This window comes from Mustela lutreola, chromosome 1 (assembly GCF_030435805.1).
Source record: "Mustela lutreola isolate mMusLut2 chromosome 1, mMusLut2.pri, whole genome shotgun sequence".
Classification (NCBI taxonomy): Eukaryota; Metazoa; Chordata; class Mammalia; order Carnivora; family Mustelidae; genus Mustela; species Mustela lutreola.
This window is the reverse complement of record NC_081290.1, coordinates 997,993-1,005,689: the sequence shown is the minus strand read 5'-3', so window position 1 is coordinate 1,005,689 and position 7,697 is coordinate 997,993. Positions and strand designations below refer to the sequence as shown.

The 7,697-nt window shown below is 46.4% G+C and overlaps 1 pseudogene; it reads right to left on the bottom strand.

The window, feature by feature from the left end:
* Positions 1-4,723: 4,723 nt before the first annotated feature.
* On the bottom strand, positions 4,724-6,951 carry LOC131818859 (mediator of RNA polymerase II transcription subunit 20-like; annotated as a pseudogene).
* Between the last annotated feature and the right edge of the window lie 746 nt (positions 6,952-7,697).

Below are 7,697 nucleotides of genomic sequence, written 5' to 3'. Positions count from 1 at the left end.
AAATAAAATTCATCCTGGAAATGCAAGCTTTATGTTAATTTTGTACCCTTCAACCTTGCTGAGCTCCTTTATTACCCAATATTTTGTGGAATATTTAAGATTTTGTATATACAAGATAATGTCATCCGCAAATAGAGATAGTTTTACTTATTTTTCAATCTGGATTGCTTTTGTTTTTCAATCTTGCCTAACTGGCTTGGCTAGAACCTTCAGTACAATGTTGAATGGAAGCGACAGAGTTGACATACTTGTGTAGCTCCTCATTTTAGGGAGGAAATATTCAGTCCTTCTTTTTTTTTTTTTTTTAAGATTTTATTTATTTATTTGACAGACAGAGATCACAAGTAGGCAGAGAGGCAGGCAAAGAGAGAGAGGGAAGCAGGCTCCCCGCCAAGCAGAAAGCCCCATGCAGGGCTTGATCCCAGGACCCCGAGATCATGACCAGAACTGAAGGTAAAGGCCCAACTCACTGAGCCACCCTGGAGCTGCACATTCAGTCCTTAAGTGTGATGTAGCTGTGGGGTTTTCTAGACAGTATCAGGTGGAGGAAGTTCCTTTCTACAGGTCTGCTCAGGCTGCCATGAGAAAATACTGCCAACTGGTAGGTTTAAACTACGGGCATTTATTGTCTCACAGTTTTGAAGGCTAGAAGTCCAAAATCAAGGTCGCAGTAGAGTTGGATTCTGGTGAGGCCTTTTTTTTCTTTTAAGATTTTATTTATTTATTTGACAGACAGAGATCACAAGTAGGCAGAGAGGCAGGCTGAAAGAGAGAGAGGAAGAAGCAGGCTCCCTGCCGAGCAGAGAGCCCGATGTGGGACTCGATCCCAGGACCCTGGGATCATGACCTGAGCCGAAGGCAGCAGCTTAACCCACTGAGCCACCCAGGCGCCCCCCCAGGCATCTTTTAAAAAAGAATTATATATTTATTTATTAGAGAGAGAGAGAGAACATGCAAATGGGGAGAGGGGTGGAGGGAGAGACAGAGAGAGAAAGAATCCTCAAACAGACTCCCTGAGTTCAGAGTCTGATGTGGGGCCCCATTCCAGGGCCCTGAGATCATGACCTGAGCCAAAATCAAGAGCCAGCCACCGAACCAACTGAGCCACCCACATGCCCCATGGTGAGGCATGTTTTTCCTGGCTTACAGATGTGTTCCTTTCTGCTATGTTCTGGTGTAGCCTTTTTTGTATGTGTGTTTGTGTGTGTATAGGAAGAGATTGATCTCAGGTGTCTCTTCCTTTTCTTTTTTTTTTTTTTTTTAAGATTTTATTTATTTATTTATTTGAGACAGAGACAGAGAGAGAGAACACAAGCAGAGATGAGGGAAGGGCAGAGTGAAAAGCAGAAGCATACTCCCTACTGAGCAGGGAGCCTGATGCAGAACTCAATTCCAGGGCCCTGGGATCATGACCGGAGCCAAAGGAAGACGCTTAACCAACTAAACCACCTAGGAGCCCCATCTCTTTCTTTTCTTATAGGAACCAGGTATACCAGATTAGGGCCCTATCCTTATGACTTCATTTAACCCTAATTGCCTCCTTAAAGGTCCTATTTCCAAATACAGTTAGGGGTTAGGGCCTCAGTATATGAATTTTGGTGAAGGAATGCAATTTAGTCCCTAACACCTGTATTCCTAGTTGGTTGAGTATTTTGGTATTGTTGTTGTTGTTTTGTGGGTTTTTCTTTTCTTTTTAATCATGGAAGGGCATTGGATTTTGTCAGTTGCTTTTCTGCAACTATTGAAGTTATCATGTATTTTTTGTTCTTTAGTATATTAAAAAACGGCATGCTTTAAAAAATGGTATGTTATACTGGCATTGGTTTTTAGATGTTAAACCAACCTTGCATTCCTGGGAAAAATTCCTCTTGGCCATAGTGTATAATCCTTTTTTATGTTGCTAGATTCTCTTTCCTAGAATTTTTTTTGAGAGTTTGTGTGTGCCTATCCATAAGGGAAATTGATCTATACTGTTTTTGTTATATCTTTTTCAGGTTTTGATATCAGGGTAATACTGACCTCAGAATAAGTCAGAAAGTGTTCTTTCCTCTTTTGTTTTTGGAAGAGTTTATGAAGGATTGGTGTTAATTCATTTTTGGGGGGGTTGTTAATTCTTTAAACATTTTGATAAAATACATCAATGAAGTATGTGGTCCTGGGTTTTTCTTCATAGAAAGTTTTTTTTTTTTTTTTAAGATTTTATTTATTTATTTGACACAGAGAGAGAAGTCACAAGGAGGTAGGGAGTGAGAGGGAAGCAGGCTCCCTACTGAGCAGAGAGCCTGATGCAGGTCTCCATCCCAGGACCCTGAGATCATGACCTGAGCCAAAGGCAGAGGCTAACCCACTGAGCCCCCCAGGCACCTCCCAATTTTTTTTTTTAATTTGAAATTTTTATTTTAAAGTAATCTCTACCCCCAATGTGGGGTTTGAACTCATGACCCCAAGATCAAGGGTTGCATGCTCCTGCAACGGAGCCAGCCAAGCACCCCTCTTCATAGAAAGTTTTAAAAAATTATTAATTCAATCCATTGTTCAATTTGTCTATTTCTTCTTCTGTAGTTTCACAGTAGTTCTTTCTAGGAATTTGTTCATTTCACCTAGATATCTAATTTGTTGGCATACAATTGTCCATTGTATCCCCTTAAAGGGAAGTTACAACATCATAAAGCCCTCTTTTCTGAGATTCAGTTATCTTTTTAAAAAATGCACCTTGTTTGTTGCAAGACATTATTTTCAGAATTCTAGAGAAGTGGACTTTGATGTTTTTTGCCACCGTTCTCATTGTTTTAATGGTGAAGTGAAATTTTGGATGCCCTCACTCTGCTGTTCTGGAAGTGCTTCTGACTAGTGAGTGTGTTGAACATCTACTCATATATGTGTTTAGGTAAAAATGAATTTAATAATGTCTATTTTAGTAACTTACACCCTCCAGGAGAGCTGGAAAGCCACATTTGGGAACTCTCATCTAGCAATAATTTCCAAATCACACCCCAAAACTGGCTCCAGAAAGATGCTTCCGTTTCTGCTGCTGCTCCTGCTGTACGCTGACCCTGCTGCTTCCAACACTGGCCTTATCCACGCTAGAAACTGGACGCAGCTGCTAGAACCTGAAAGACCCCTCTCCTAGAAAGACCCCTCCCCTAGTAGATAGATAGGATAACTAACTGCTTGTTTGCTTTTCTGTAAACCGCTGGCTCTTAGGTATGAAATTAGGTTATCAATTGTGTGATTAATTGCTTATTAATTGCTCTTTTGCCTTTCTCTAGCCGCGTGGCTTATAGAAATAATGGAGACGCCATGATGGCATTCCTCCCTTCCCCTTCTTGTTCCCCTTCCCCACCTCTCCCTTCGCGCGCGCGGGCCCTCAGAACCAATCAGCTTATCCCCCCCTTCCCGCCGATCTCTTCCCGCGCGCGCGCGGGTCCCTGGAGCCAATCCGCAAACCCCAAGTATGCCTTTTTCAAAAGTTCAAACTGTCCACCAATCAGTTGCGCCCCACCCAAAACTTGTTTGTACCTTCCTATAAAAGACCTTGCTTCACTCCGGCGGTGTGCTCGGTTAGCTGGAGCTGCCGACCACCCGCCGGTACCTGCGTGACAATAAACCTCTTGCTGTTTGCATCCAGTGGCAGTGTTGGATTCTTGGGTAAGGGGATCCGCGGGTCTTTCAAACCTTAGTAGCTCCATTAAGGAAGCACCTGCCACCGTGGTTAAGAAAGGTGGCTGTCTTAACACCGACTCCACTAAATCAATTTGATGTACTAGTTCCTGTCTCCAAGTCTAATGTAGGAGAATTCTGATGGACAGGCCTCATGTCAATGCTCTGGCTCTAACAGAGCCAAGGGCAGCAGCTTCTCCAGACACGGGAAGGCTGTCTCCATGCTCCATATAACACATACAGTGTCATAATTTAGGCAAAATGATTTCTACCTTAAATGCTCGCTTGCCATGATGAATTTTGCTTTTCCGTAATTCCTCTTTACTCTTAGAACCACCTCACGTCACACTTTTTTTCACGTTGTTTATTTGTTGAAGAAGAAATGGAACATTCTAATTGTCAAGTTCCCCATATTCTAGATTTGAATGGTTGCATTCTTAAAAGATTTATTTATTTATTTGAGAGAGAGAGCACGAATCAGAGGAGAGAATCTCAAGTAAACTCCTTAATGAGCATGGAGCCTGACATAGGGCTTGATCCCGTGACCCTGAGATCATGACTTGAGCCAAAGTCAAGAGCCGGCTGCTCAACCACCTGAGCCACCCAGGTGCCCCGGGAAGGTTGCGTTCTCCTGGTAGTTTTACATGTGCCTCTGTTTTTTGTATTTCCTGCTTCCTGGTAGTTGGATCTAGATTTAGCTACTTTGAAGGTTTTTCTCTTTTTTTTAAGATCGATGCATTTTGTTGTATGTAAATGACATCTAAGATGCACCTCCATTTAAAAAAGCAAAAACAAAACAAAGAAACAAAAAAGCCAAGGGAAAAGGAGAACAAAACATGCAGATGGCAGGTCCTGTAGTTAGAAAATTAGATGGAGCTTCCTGCCAGGGAAACCCTCCTACCACCTGATTCCGCGGCACAGGCTTTAGATCTAAAAGTAATTTCTCTTAGGTGCCTTCGATGAGGGCTGGTCTCCTTGAGGACAGCTCCGTAGTGTGTCCATTAACATGTTTCCTAAGACCATCCCTGACCGTATACACCAACGTTAGCCCTACGGAGCGTGTCTGCAGCGGGAGCAGAGAGGGCAGGTCAAACAAGCGGCTTGGAGGCTCCGATGAGAGGACAGAGCTGGGGGAACCGTGAGCCCTTAGGCGAGGGTTGCACAATTGACGGTCCAGTGCCACTGAGCCCCCGAAACTCACAAGTGGCTCTGGCACCAGCCCACGTGCGTGCAGACAGATGGCTGCATTACCGGCGCGCTCTGCGGAGAGCCACTGAGAGCCACCGAGGGACCTCCTGGGCACATCTGTTGAGGTCCGCATAGCAGAGGCCCCCGACTGGGCCCCCCCATCCACTCTCCCCTTCATCGTTTAGTTACAGGAGCCTCTGAGTTCTGACTAAACGCACGGCCACTCAAGGAAGAGGCTCTACGTCCCAGCATCCCTTTCCGCAGAGTGGGGCCACACCGATGCGAGGGACACCAGCAGCCACACCCATGGGAGGGAATCCAGGTCATATCCTTTGAAAAGAAACAGCTTTGTTTGCTTTCGCTGGTGTATTGTAGACCCGGAGCTGACCTTGTGGGCAAGGTCAACACTCCAGGGTTGGCTGGACAACAAGATAGAAGGAAACCGAGGTCCTGGTGACCTCGTACAGGTAAATCTGCCCCAGCCCATGTGACCCCCCGGACGCAGTCACCGCAGAGCCCAGAAGATGGAAGCGTCAACGTCGAAGGGCCACGGCGCTTCAGGTTTTCTTTGTTTCAGCAGGAGAACCTCATGCCTGGCAGAACGGAAGGACTCGGGAGGGAGACTCCAGAGGACTCCCCCGGCCCCCTCGAAAAGTCAATTCACAGGTCACTTTGGTGAGAAGGTCAGAAACAGTGGGCGTTTCGCCAAGTTAGGCCTCCTGCTGCTTCCCTGGGAGAGGCCTGGCTGCATTCCCAGAGCAGAGGAAGGAGACGTTTGCACAGCCCAGCCCAGGGCATCCACTGCGGACCTCGACCGAATCCTCAGTAACTGGAGATCCAGACGGCTCCCCACCAGCACTAGGCCTGGACGGGCCTGTCCTGCCTCTTCCCCAAAGCAGGAAAGCTCTGCACTTCTGCACTCGTCGTGGTTACCTCCGAGAACAGGCCGGGTCCAGTAAGGCGTAGAGTGGGACAGCTGCTGGGGGGCTGTGTGCGGGTCAGTGGAGGGGAGTTCGGATCCCCAGAACGAAAGCCACAGCTGGGAAGAGGGACAGGAAGCCTCCAAGTCTGTCCTGCTTCTCTGGGGTCCAGAGGCCTCAGCGTGCAGCCCCTGTTCCTCCTATGCTGCCCCGGTGACCGAGCTCAGGCGGGCAGCGGCCACCACCAATGAATCCCAGCCACCGGCACCTGCAGCAGCTTGCGAATTGTGTCGAAGAGCCCCAAGTGCCGGACCGTGGTAACTGCTAGGCCATAGTTGGCATCGCTGTACCCAGACACTGTTCCCTGGCGCGTGGCTGCCTAGAAAACTCTGTAGGACCCAGAGCAGCGAGATCCAAGGCTGCTACAGACCGCACAGGGGCCAGACTCCACCGCTGTGAAGACACCCTGGGCACTGGGCCCCACAGGGACTGTGTCTTCCTTCACTAGAAGGTCACGGGACTGGTAACGGGCACTCTGGCTCTCCATCCTGCTGGCCTTGCAGCCTGGAAGAAACCCTTGAGCTTCACCATGAGCTCATCGAAGTTGGCGCTGGCAGTGGGGCAATGGCCCTTCTCAAAGGGTACCCTGAGTCGTGCAACATGTCCACGGCTTCCCGGCCTGACCTTGGGTGCCAAGAATAGAGGCAGCTGTGTGGTGGGTCTCACAGTCCACAAAAAAATGTTCCTTGCTTCTCTGCCGCGAGCATCATCTCCCAGTTTCCGGCGAGGAGCTCCACGGTCTTCTGGACATTCCTGCTCTCAGCCACAGACGTCTGGGACACACAGGTGGCTCCCGCGGTTCTGAATTGGAGGGTGGCAGGTCCGAGCTGCTGAATCACAATATTCTCCGGCTGCCCACCCTAAGTGAAGCCTCCGAATGCAAGGTTCTGTCGAGAAGGTTTTCCTCTTTGTTGTGAAACATTTTAGTTTCACCAAGTTGTATCTCTGTACAGATTTCTTGATATTCTTCAAACTCACAATTTGTTGGTATATCGAATCTGTAGATTGCATCTCATCACTTCTAGGAAAATTCCAGCCATTTTCTCTTCATATATTGCCTCATTCTGTCTCTTTTACTTTTTGGGGGGTGCCCAAAAGGAAAGGCCAAAGGCACCTCTGCCATCCCTCCCCGGTGTGCCGTACTCACCTTCCCAGTGGGCTCCTCTGGAAAACTCTTGATTCTTCATCTAAAACTCCAATCAAACATGTTATACACCTACTGGAACTTTTATGTCACTGGTTCTCCATGACAGTTCTCATGTTTTTGTTTTTCCATGTTAAATTTTGGAAAGTATCTTCTCATTTATCCTTCAGTTTACTAATTCTTGTATCTACTCCATTTTTAGACCCATCCATCTTTAGTTTTTAATTTCATTTATTGTTTTATTTGTATAAGTTCTGTTTGATTCTTTATCAGATCTGTTGTGTTGCTTTAAGTTTCCTCTTCCCTGAGATATTTTCAAGCTTGTATTTTATTTCAACGCAGTAAGCAAGGAGACCTGTTATCTTCTGGATTTGTTCATTGCGTTGATTCTGCTCATGGTGGATTTTATTATGTACTGGTCATTATGTTTGAAAAAACCTTCGTGGAAACCATCAGAAATCTAGGACAAAGAAATGATTTTCATTTCCTTTTTCCAAGCATTTGAGGCCCTTTACTGTACTAGATCTTTTTTTTTTCCTTTTTTTTTTTTTTTTTTTTTTTTTTAAGATTTTATTTATTTATTTGACAGACTGAGAGCACAAGTAGGCAGAGAGGCAGGCAGACAGAGAGGAGGAAGCAGTCTTCCCGCTGAGCAGAGAGCCCGATGCGGGGCTGGATCCCAGAACGCTAGGATCATGACCTGAGCCGAAGGCAGAGGCTAAACC